This window comes from Sceloporus occidentalis, unplaced genomic scaffold (assembly GCF_023333645.1).
Source record: "Sceloporus occidentalis isolate IW3139 unplaced genomic scaffold, rSceOcc1.0.p SCAF_133, whole genome shotgun sequence".
Taxonomy (NCBI): Eukaryota; Metazoa; Chordata; class Lepidosauria; order Squamata; family Phrynosomatidae; genus Sceloporus; species Sceloporus occidentalis.
In genome coordinates, this window is record NW_028317113.1 from 71,861 (window position 1) to 84,867 (window position 13,007).

The following is a 13,007-nucleotide window of genomic DNA, read 5'->3' on the forward strand; positions in this document are numbered from 1 at the left end:
TATCTAAACTATGTGTTTTCAGCCTTTTTAATCAAACACAAGTCCCCTCTCTTTGTACCATCCCCCTCCTGCCCTTCCTGCATTCACATCTCATTTTCAGCTATTGATCCACCTCCTCCCATTACCCCGAAGGCCTGGGACTCTCCGTTCTGCTGTCGCCAAGGAAATATATGTATTTTCCTCTTACCTCGCAGGGGTAAAATTAGACATTTTAGTGTAGAATATAACAAAATATGATGGTGTTCCATATGGTAAGCAAAACTGATAAAAAAAACTTTCAGCACTAGTATTAATTGAAAAAGAATTATTACAGTAACACTAATTTGTGCATAATTAGCTATATAATTTCACCTTTTCATTGGAAATTCGTGCACTTAAGATACATATGACTTTCTAGTAGAACAACCATCTCTGAGTGTGATTTTCCCACAAACTTAGAAACATGTGCCATCTCAAGTACATTACCACTAAGTAGCCACATAGTATCTTAGTTGAGCAGCTGCTGCTGAGATGGTCATCCACACCCCTTAATCTTACCTGCTTGAGTTCCTTCCCTTACTTAAAAGCATTCTCCATTTTCTCGCTTTTACCTTCATTTCCTAAAATTCTCATATAGCCATTTCATTTGCCAAAATTCCTAGCTGTTTTTGACTGCTTTCCCAACATTTGAACTGGTTCCTATGGGTCACTGCTGAATTAGCCATAATTCCACAGAAGAAATGGGCAAAATGCATCCTCCCTTCCTTTACCCTGGGGTTTCCATGTCTGCTGATTCCACAAGGTCCCAGCAATGTTCTATTGCCCACAGGCCTCGGAATCACTGTAGGATATTTGAACATGGGAGAGGGAGGTGCACATGACAAGGTGAATTGGTGCTGATTTTTGCACAGGAGCTAGAGATACTAGCAGCCCAAGAGATGTTATAAAGTATGGTGGTGGCATTCAGTGATTTCCTTGTGAGAGTATGACCTGAGTGGCAACAAAGGACTGAAAGGAGCACATACTACTGGTTACCTTTTATTGTTAAATGCCCATTGCAACTCTGTAAAGTTCCATTGAAACATTTCTTGAGCATCACTGAATGCACAGCTTTGTGTTGGTTAAGCAAGGGAACTAGACCAGAAAAAGAGATGAGAAAAGACAACAGTGCTGTAGTTGCAAAGGCTGCCTGTAAATATCTGTTTGCAATCCCTGAGTACGTTGCAGCGGACCTTGTGTTTGTTTCCAAGTCTGACTTTCCCATTAATTAAACCCTTGCAATTCCACATGCAGCCACATGGGTCTACAATAAAATCATAAGACTAGGTCAGGGGTGTCCAAGTTTTTTCTGCAGTGGGCCACTTCATCAGAAATGTAAGCGTGCGTGGGCCGCACTCATTTTTTACTGAGAAAATATGGCCTTTTAGCTTTCTAATGCATATTAATACAGGGTTAATTCAGCAAAATGCCGAAACAAAAAACCCCCACTGAAAATAATCATCCGCAGGGGCCCTGCTGCTTCCCTGTGTTGCTCAGCAGCGTCTCTTGCTCCGTCGAGGGGACGCAGGAACCCAGCGGAGTCACATGAATGCGTGTCACCACACGTGACTCTGCTCTGTTCCTGTTCCCCTTCGAGCGGAAGATCTGCAGTTCTGGTAAGGGTGTATGAATGAGTATACGTGAATGAGGGAATGAATGTTTGTGATGAATGAATATGCATGTGATAGCATGGATGTGTAAGTAGGGGGGGCAGGGCACAGGGAGGCTGTAGGTTATGTGCATGTATTGGCTGCTTGTGCATGATAGGAGTCTCATTGCTATGTTAAATATACCGTATTGGCTCGGATATAGGCCGCACTTTTTTCCCCCACTTTAAGTCTTTAAAGTGGGGGTGCGGCCTACATTCGGGGTCTAGCGCCCGACGCCCGGGACATGCAGTCCCGGGCGCCGGGCGCCGGGCAGGCAGCGGGGTTAGGATACAGATCCCCCGCAGCGGTGCAGGGGACCTGCATCCTACTCCCCGATACGCTCAGACAGCCTCCCCTGCCAGCACTTCCCACGGGGGGGGTGCCGGCAAGGGAGGTTGTCTAAGCGCATCGTGCGGTTGTCTAACCGCACGATGCGTTTTACCTCTGGCCCCCCGCCTGACTTACCGGAGCAGACTCCCGGGTGTCTTGCGGGGCCGGCGGGGGACATCTACGCAATACGCGTATACAACTTCCGGTGCCGGCACATCCGGCACCGGAAGTTGTATACGCGTATTGCGTAGATGTCCCCCGCCGGCCTCGCAAGACACCCGGGAGTCAGCTCCGGTAAGTCGGGGGGCAGAGGAGGACATCTACGCAATACGCGTATACAACTTCCGGTGCCGGATGTGCCGCATATCTCGGGGAGGGAGGACAGTGGCAGCATATCTCGGGGGGAGGACAGTGGCAGCATATCTCGGGGGGGACAAGACAGTGGTAGCATATCTCGGGGAGGGAGGACAGTGGCAGCATATCTCGGGGGGGCAGCATGTTTTTTTGGTGCTTTTTTAAAGAAAAAAACTTTTTCTTTAAAAAAGCACCAAACTTTTAGGGTGCGGCCTATATACGGGGGCGGCCTATATCCGAGCCAATACGGTATATATGATTATATGGGAGCAATCACACTCCTATCATGCCCAGGCATACCCAGATTCCAGCATGTACTGGCTGCCTCTGCATGATAGGAGTGTGATTGCTGTTAGTAATCATATATATTTAATATAGCAATGACACTCCTATCATGCACAAGTAGCCACAGAAGCAAAAGCTAGCAGAAATTACACTTTTATCATGTCCATTGGTAATACTTAACATTTTATTTTTTTTATTTTTTCCTGCTCTCCTCCGGTGTGATGACCCTCTCCTTTCCACGAGGAACACCTTCTGTGACCCCGCCCCACGTCACGTGTTCAAAGCCGCACAACGGCTGCTTTGAACTTCGCAGCCGGGCGAATAAGCAGGACCGGTCCTCACGAGGGCCGCCCCTCGAAGTCCCTCGGGCCGCCCCTCTAAGTCCCTCGGGCCGCCCCTGGACTAGGTGATTTGGGCAAAGCTTCAATCTTGAATCCTTTCCTTTCTTGGTTCTTTCAATGGGCTTTTTACTTGTGCTGTGTATTTTAACCAATGTTCACGTGAGATGGATTGATCTTGCCAATGTACACTGATCTTTGTACAATGTGTATTTTTGGCTGGCCTTGCCCCCTTGGTTCAAAGTTGCCAGATTACCAAACTCCATGGCTTTCCAGTAAGTCCACTAAATGAAAAAAACACAGTTAAGAATTTAGAGTCTGAAATTTAATCTTTCCCTTTGTTAGGTAAAGCAGATTTAGTCAATATTTAATTAACCCCATCATCGCCTGGAAGGCGTGTTCCTTCAAAATGATTTTTAATTGCTTGTCTTTCTTATGAATTTTTCTTTCTATCTGTGCCAGCAATTCCTGTACTTCAGCGAATGTAAGGACAGGAGGGGCATTAAGAGAACCATTCCTCTACCTTGTCTGCTTTAATTTCCGTTATTTGTCAAAGAGACATGTTATTTAGGAAACCAGATGCTGCCAGGGTCTTCCGAGTGTGAAATATTGTATGTCGAGCACTTCCAGTATTGTGTGCTAAGGCTCTGCGTACTATACCGTCTGGGAAACGTGTATAAATCAACTGTTGTTTGAAAGTCCTGAGTAGCATAGATTATTCAAAGAAATGTATCATTCGCAAACTAATTGGCATGACCAGGGCCTGAATGTACCTGGCTTGTTTGGTGTTAAAGGGAACCTAACCAAAAGCAGCCAGTTCAAAAGTTTTTTTAAAAAAATCATTAAATTGCTTCTGTTAAATTAATTTGACAATGTTGTATATAATCTTCTGTAAGAGTACATTTAGTTTATAGTAGTTTAGGTTGAGATACGAATTGCGTTCATCAAGCTTAACCCTTTGCAAGCACAATGAAAGGGGTAGGTGTCGGGGGGAAAAAACATCTGCCCAGTACAATTTTGGGTACATATTTAACCTATCAAACGTGAATAGCAGTAAAATACAAACTGAAATGACAAAATATTTGATTGGCGGCTTTACACAGTCTAAGAGGAACAAAAATGTACTAAATATCTATATGAGTGCAGTACATTCTTCTCTGTAGGGGTAAACGTGCTTATTATAGGTTGTAATCAAAAGAATTAGCACAAATTTGAAAGGAATGCACTTATTTATAAATTTATCCAAGCCCCTTTTAGATTACATTAGATTACATGGGACATTACCCATTGTCCCAGACCAGATATTCAGTGTGTCCTGGTTATTAGGGACACGAAGCGGATAAGGTATGCTCACAAATGATTACTGGCAAAAGACATACACGTGGGAGGTTTGCTTTAACCTGCATATAACTATAGAAAAACCAAGCCACTTGTGTGGAATATAATTTCTTTATGATATATATTTATAAACTTTAAGACAGACACTGCATCATGAAAACCACTAATTATAACATTATTCTTCTACCAAATGACTTACTTAGTTGGATAATTAGGTGTCAATTGGCTGATATAAAAGTTTGCTAATTTCCCACTCTCTAGTCTTTTCTACAAAATAAAGGTAAGGTATGTGTATGCGTGTGTAACATATACTACCTTTTAGAAGTTTGGTGTCACTTTTTTGAAACAAAAGCAAATTTTTGCGATTAAAATAGACATAAATGTTGTAAATGATTATTGTAGCTGGAAACGACAGATTTTTTTAATAGAATATCTTCATAGACGTACAGAGGCTTTTTATTAGCTCCTGTGTTCCAATGTCAGGTTCTGTTCGCTAATGCAAGTTTCAGTTAAAAAAGCTAATTGGTAATAAAACTTTTTTGCAAGTATATGAACACAGCTAGACATTTCCAACAAGTAGGTATTATTCATAGCCAAGCCATCTGAGTAAACAATACATTAATGAGAATGGCACCAAACCATGCAATATATCTCGCAGCAAACTATGTCACTACATTTGTAATGACAACACAACTGCAAAACATACACATGTACATGAGCAAATGTTATGTATGTGCTCCAGTGCAATAAATGTGAAACAGGATGTTACATTGCAGAAACCGTCCAGAAATTGAACCTAAGGATGAACCTAGATAGACACTTCTTTAACACACACATCGACAATAATAACGGCACGCAAGTCGGCCACCACTTCGACCAGAGGGAACACTCCATTGGAGACCTTAAAATAAAAGTACTGAAGGTAAACACAAGCCATAAAAACATTTGAAATAAAGATGATTAAACATGAAGGTCACATGATTAAACATATGACATTTCTGTGATTTTTTTCCTAATGTTTGCATTCTCCTCATATCACAGGCCTTACTTTGTTTATTTGTTTAAAGATATATGTGTGAGTTTTTTGTTTTAACAATGCCGTTGTCAGCCAATTGGAAAGAAGTTCTGTAGCCTACCTGATTCTGAAGTACCAGAACCTCTTTTGCAGGGTAGCTGCTTGACCAGTAAGTACCCACAGGGCCGCAGAGACAGAGTCAGCAAAAACAAAACAGGCAGCAACAGGTTAACTGGTCTCAAATATATAGTCCCAGAGCAAGCTGAGGTCAGGAACAAGTTAATAGGTCTCAAATACATAGTCTCAGCACCACCCAGGGTCAGCAATGGCTTAGCATGTCTCAAATACATAGTCCCGGAGCAAGCCAGGGTCAGCAACGGTTAACATACGAAGAACCAGAGAACAATCCAAGAGATGAAGTAACAATAGCCAGGTCAAACAGGAGAAACAGCCTGGAGGAGTAAGGGAACCAGGTACTGGTGCAGGACTCTGGATAGGGATACAGGCAACTGCCAAGTTGTAGTGACACGCACCTATATTCCGCAAAATCTTTACCCTGTGAATCACCTAATGGGGACAGACAGGGCATGAGAGACACCAGGCAGAAGGCAGACAGAGTTCGGTTATATAGTAGACCAGTTTTTGAGTTAATAAAAGGCAAAACAGTAGATAACGGCAAGCTAAATTCGGTACCTGTAGGAGATAGTCGTAAAAGCCAGGTCTGAACATGGAGAGGGTAGTCGTACTAGCCGAGGTCAAAAAGTACTAGACCTGAGGGCGCTGGCCAAGTCTTCGTGTTTGTCTTCGGGGAAAAAAACACCTTCGTATTCCACGAATATTTCCCTGTTCTCGTGTGTGTTTCAGACAGCTGCTCTTCATTGGTTGATGCCAGACGAGCACCCTGCTGGTGACCAATACAGTGGCTCTTATGGACCTTTAACTCCTGGCGCCAAAGCCATTGGTCTCCCCAGGTCAAGTTGCTCCGAGGTGTACCTTGCCCTGCCGCTTACAAGGGGGACTAAAGTTCCCGTTCCTCCCAGGCCAAATTTCTTAGAGCGGTTGTCTCAGACTCAGAGAGAGAGCTGTTAACCTCAGTAACAAGGTCGAGTACAAGGGTGAAGTACACTGCTAAAGCGATGCATGTTGCCCTGGCCTAATGATCAACAAATTTACTTTTTTGATTTCACAAAATGTATTAACACTACATTGTGGGCCTAGTAGCTTCAGCTACCTGGTGAAGAATAATCCATTCAATTACTTTTCCAGATTTTGGTAGTCTTTTTCTGTATCGGTATTTCTAGGATTTTAACCTACTAGCTGACTTACTATTTTTTTTTTTATCGGACCACTGACTAATCACTCATACACCAAATAATTTTATTAACTACACTCAAATTAATAAGCAAAAAAATTAACCCATACGGAAGTGTTTTTATACTACTTTATCCGATCACATTTTATGCGTTCTCTATATGTGGTATAAAAAGTGAAAATGGTATATTTTCTCAGCCAGATTTTTCAGGATTTCTGTCTGTGCATCTATTTAATATGCATAGCCCATGAAATGTTCATTTCGTCTTGTCTCAGTGGTTGCTGCTTGCATTGTGATTATTTGATTTCTCTTCCTGTTGCGTCACCTTATCAGCTTTTTTTTTTACCCCATTAGTCCATTATCTCTGCACCAGTGGTACATAAATGTACATCCAGCAGTTGCCAGATTATAACTCCCAGATTTTCATGCCTTTTTTGTAAATGACAGAATCATTAGAGGTTAGTTCAACAATGGTTGGAGGTTAGTACTCTTCTGTAGCACTGTTCTCTTAGCCCACTCCCATCTCTCCCACTTTGTACTTCTGGTCCTGCTGTCCAATTTCTGATTTCCCTCCTTTTTTTAAATATTGCTTTCTCATCTTTTCCTCTCTACCTTTTTTACTGCTGCTCACTCTATAATATCCGCTGTTTACATTTTCTTTGTCTTCTCCATCCCATCTTTTCTGTAAAGCTACCTCATCGCTCTGATTGTTCATTTCCCCCCTCCCCTCTTCTCCCCTTGCGGCTCTCTTTGGCTTTGGCAGGGGGATGAAGTTCCCAGGTAAGCGCGTTATCACTGGCAAGAGCACACCTGGGAAAGCCAGAGGAACATGCTCGCCCTTAGGCCAGACTCACTTTCTTGGCCTCCGATCTTTCAGCAACATTTTGACAACCGTATGTGAAATAACTCTGCCCAGAGGCTGTGCTTTTTACATTTATTTTTATTAATTGGCTTGTCTATCTTAAAAGTATTTCATCTTTGCTCTGAATGACCCTTTTTCTTGCCTCCTCTCTGCATACTATTCAGACAAATCACAGAGGACTTAACCCTACTGATGCCTAAGGTGTCTAAAAATACTTTTTTTTAATGTTCTGCGATTTTTCTCAATCTCAGCTGTGTCTCTGATCTCCTTCTTTCTTTTATAATTCTTTGGGGCATATTTCTTCTTACCAATGACTAAAATGATGAGTCGTCTGGACTCATTCCAGTGATTGCCTTTTAAAGTGGCAACTTTAAAGTCCACGTGTAGATGGATTGAGGTACAAAAAGAAATAGTCAACACCAGATAGGAAGAGATAGGCCCCCCTCGTCTGATTTTTTTATGCAAAAATGTCTATTCCTTGCATAATCTTATGGTTTGAACAAATACTCTCCCTTCTCTGTTCCAAGCTACTACATGCTTGCTTTTTATTAATGTTTTTATGAAGATACAATTTCCAGTGTTGTAGGTGGGAAATAGAAGATGATGCGCTATTATGGTTATGAATGGATGGGCATTTTTGATAGAGGTGTTTGTTATCTTATCTAACAAAAAAATTTATATGGCAAAAGTTTCTAATAAAATGTTATCCTATGGCAAAGCAGCACACTTGTAATGGAAATGAATTACAATATGCAGATTTTAAGTTTATTATGACACAGTTAGAAATATTAAATTCACTGTTGATCCTTCACACCATACACTCTGCATAATTATTTTACACGTGTTTAATCCTGTTTTGAAACGAACCCTTGATGAACACCTACTAATTTGTGCCTTAGATTCCTCCATAAATTCTATGTGGAAATAGCAACTGCTGTGTGGCTACTATCCTTATTACTCAACAGCTGGCAAGCTAATTGTTGGATATACTATTCCAAAATGTACAACTCTGAGATTATCAGTAGTCCCTAGACTCGTATAAGAATCTTGAATATTCCATCTATGAATATAAACATTTTTCATAAAAATAAATTCCTGTATAAGTATAATTAATGTCTTGTAAAGTAGATTCTACGAGACCAGTCAATTTCTTTGAGGCCTGACATTATTGTTTTAAGTAAAAGGACACATTTTAAGTTTTTTCCTCTTTTATTAGCCAAAATAATATAAACCAAAATGTAAATCTTCTTTTGTGATGTACTTGGCAGACCATATCAAAACAGCTAACACAGGACAGGTTTACACTAAAGTCAATGTATTCAGTAATTGGTTAACCAGTTAACCAAGAAAAAAATATTCAATGGCACTCCGTGTCATGGGCTCCTGGACGGGCGTGCCTGAGGGCCAGTCTCCTTCCTACAGACTATGGGCCCTGGCCTTGGAAGGGGTCCTGTTTTTGGGGAGGTGGGTGCAGGGGGGTCCATTAGGACTACTTCTTCCCCCTGGTACGGAGTGCAACGTTTCCCCAAGTACCAGAGACTCTAAAGATTGTAAAAAACAATTGAACAATCCACATTTGGCCCTAAAATGACTGTTTATGAATATGTAGCACTGTGTGTGACCAAAGTGTCACCAGTAGTGGTGTTCTGAATACCATGAAACTATCTCTACATTGAAAGCCTGTTTAAGCATCGCGCAAATGAACATATAAGTGAAATTATTTTCTTTTAGTATTATAATTTCTGCTGAAATACATGTTTGGAATTTGAAGCAGGTTTTTAAGGTATCCTTCTGTTTCATCAAATGAAGCAACAGATTGTTTAAAGAGCATGGTTAAAATACACAGAACTAGTGTTTTGATACATATCTTGTAGTCTATTTCCATGACTACAAGTGAATAGGCATTCCAGTTATCAGAGGGATATTTAGAACCTATAACATAAATGCGCAGGTGACAAGGGCGCAGACTGGCCATTTATCTCCTTTTGATGGTTGGTAGGCCCAGTGGAGTGTCACACAACGGGGCCCCGAGACACTCAGTTATAAATGAGCTCGAATCAAAAAGGGAAAATTGAAATCTAACACAGACGCACTTCCCTAAAGGCCCAAACTAGGGCCAGAGGGCAGTATCATTCACTTGCGCTGCTTCTTGACACCTTTCCAATCACAAGTCTGATTGGACATATTAACCATTAAACAGCCGCACTGCAGATATTTCTGGCCAGAAAGAGGGAAATGTGGCACTGCGGTATGTTCCCCAATAAAGGAAAATATGTTAATATTTTACAGTCGTGTGTGCAGTTTAATGCTTGTGGCAAAAATTAGATATACAGGAAGGATTGCTATGAGTACTATAAATAAATAAAGGGGTTATTGGTGTGAAAGTACCAGTGTTTTTTTTTTTCGTTTTTTTTTTACCTCAGGTAGTGTTATTTCACCACGTTGCTAAAGCAGTGTAATAACAATGAATTTAAGTTCCCAATATGCAATTCATTAGGATTGAATCACAAAAATAATAAATAACAATAAAAAATGCTAGTGCCAATATGTTTTTAAACAAGTAGTACATTGAGTATAGATAACATAATGCATACTATCTGAGATGATCTTGTCGGCTCAGTATTAATATTAAGAGCATGTGCAAAACTAGCAAAAATAGCATAATAGAAAATATACTCAACCAATGTGTTTTTTTTTTTATATTTGCCCCGGGAACACTAGCAATATTAGATCTTGTATCATATAATGAACTTAAATAAAGAAAACTCATTGTTCTTAAGACAATAGTCAACGCAGGAGGAAAGAGTGACAAGGAGGGTTGGTTTTCAAAGACTCCCTCTGTTCTCAACACCATTTTGGGTACTTGGAGTTTAAAAGTACTACTAAGATAATATTTTGACATCGCTAGCGGGTTAAGCAAATGATTTCACGTCAGATCTGTCATTTTATTATTTTCTATTAATGTTGTGTCATTTAATCACATAAAATTATCACAGAAACTTTTAAGAATCTTTTTTTGTTGCCATGGTAACAACCTATCAATGTCTGTTGTTTTTTTTGGTCAAATGATAAGTGTTCCAGGCAAGAAAATAAAATAAAGCTGTAATCAAACACACAAAAAAGCGTATCTAGATGCCTAGCAATCTACAAATCACAACAGATGGGGTCGTTATCTTATAAGGTTCCTGTTATTAATCAATAATATTTCAGATAGACTATTTGCCAAATACTTGCCAATCATAGTTCAGATAGACTAATGTGGGGCCAGTATCGCTCTACATTAACAAAATGAATATTTGCAGGTCAAATTATTTCTAAAGATAGTACCCAAAAGTTATAAAATATAATTGTATAAAATGTTATTTTTTTTTAATTCAATATTATTTCTTTAACTGCAAAGTAGAATTTTAAGTCTCTTATAAACCTTCTCGATTGTAAGTTAAAGAGCAGGGCCTTCTTTACCTAAAGTATCAGTTTGACGTAGTCTGTTGGTTCTAGTTTTGCAATACCCCCTGAATATATGTATTTTATGAAGCACTGTGTTAATTGTTGATGCTATATAAATAAAAGGTAATAATATTATTATTATTATTATATTTATATAATCTTTTAGTTACCCCCTTATGTGATTTTGGTTGGCAAAGGTTTCTGATAAATAGAATCACAGCTGGAGGGCTGCCACTCTATGTCTATAAGGTGAAATAATATACAGATTCAGACTTTCGTATGCTTAGAGGGATCCAAAAAGTAATTGTAGCCAATAAATGTAAAATACCTTTATGTTGGAGTTCTACCTGCATAATCATGTGAGATCTCATCTGCTGCATGATAGAAACAGCTGACAGTGGAAACTATGTAGGTAAATTTGAAAAGGACAGCTAATCACAGATTCTGTAGGTTTCTGTGTCCACATCAGACAGGGAAGGGCTGACAAAATTCAGCCTGGGGGGGCAAGAACGCCAAAGGTACCCAGTAATAAAGCAGCCTATAACACATTTTGTAAACAATACACACAATATGGACTATAGAGTCTAATTCAAAGCACATTACCCCATAGAAAACCCAATAATTGAGCATAGAAAGGGTCCAGTTAGGGTGTAAATGTCACTTAAGGCCCTTGTTACTCTAAATAACCATGTTGGTATTTCTGGAATTTCAAATAAAGTATAAAGTAGTGGTTCCAAATCTTCACTTACAATCACTCCTATAATTGCCCTCCTAGCCCCTCTTGTCTAGTAACCCATGATAGCACATCGTTTTGGATTTGTTTGAAGCACAAGTTTCTTGACACTGGTTCATGAAACTCCAATCTTGTGCTATGCTGATAGCATAAGAGCCAATGCAGAAGCCCAATGTAACAGTCGATAAGGAATCTAAAAGTGACATATCTTCCTTCATATCGTCATGTCTCCAACCATATGAGCTAAAGTGCATTTTATTTGCTTTAAAATAATTTTAAAAAGCCCACAATCCATAGTTGAACAAGCTACTCTACGATATAACCACTAGGTGGCAATAGTTTACCATCATACAAGTCTCATGAATGAACACAAACTACGTGTGCAAACCTAGAATTCTTAAACATTTGTAGGCTTGTGGCTGTGCTTACCTTAATTGAAAAAAAATAAAAGAAAATGTGATCATTACTCATCAATTTTGAACAACTGTGTAACAGAAACAAGAAATATGCTAACGGTTTAAAATTTAACTAGCTGTAATTTTTATTGAACAATATTGTAACATGGAATGAATCCGTAAGCTTTGTACTGACGAAAAAAAAAGGAAAACTGATCCCCATATATACTATACATTAAAATCAACATATGTAATGTTCCTTAACCTCTTTACACCTGACAAACCAAACAATGAGGTTTAGTAACCCCTGCTCAGATGACAAAAAAATCCCATAAAGCCCAGGGATTTTGAAAAGAAGAAATGTTCCAGAAGGTTTGGAACACTGTACGTATAAATAAATGAACTGTGATTCTTGGTAACATCTATAAAAATGCAAAAACTTGTGAGGTGTAGAAAAGACTATGTGTAGGAATATCCATACATGGGAAATATTAACCCTTTAATAGCCCATCACAAATCTTATATTGTAGTGTCTCGCTAATAGTGGCAACCAATACGTTCTAATTATGGTTCTTTTTAAGAACTATAAATCAGGTTGTAAAGGTATTTGGAATTAAGTTATCTGTATTTAGGCAGTGATTTCATATCCTAGTGGCATATGCACCAGTTGGGATGCTCACGTATCATATGAGTGACCCTAAGAATCTGCCATGAAACTGTGACGTATTTGTGCTGTGAAACTCTTTTTTTCTACTTTGTATGAAAATAGAAATCTTTGAATTTGGGCCCTAATTATAAAGATCAATAATGTGACAAAATGTTCCCTGTGGTGTCTGCAATCTATGGGTTAATATTACATGTTCTAATGAGTCATGAGATTTCTACCATGAGACTAAATAAAACCAGTGAAGTGATGTCATTCAGAGAGAGA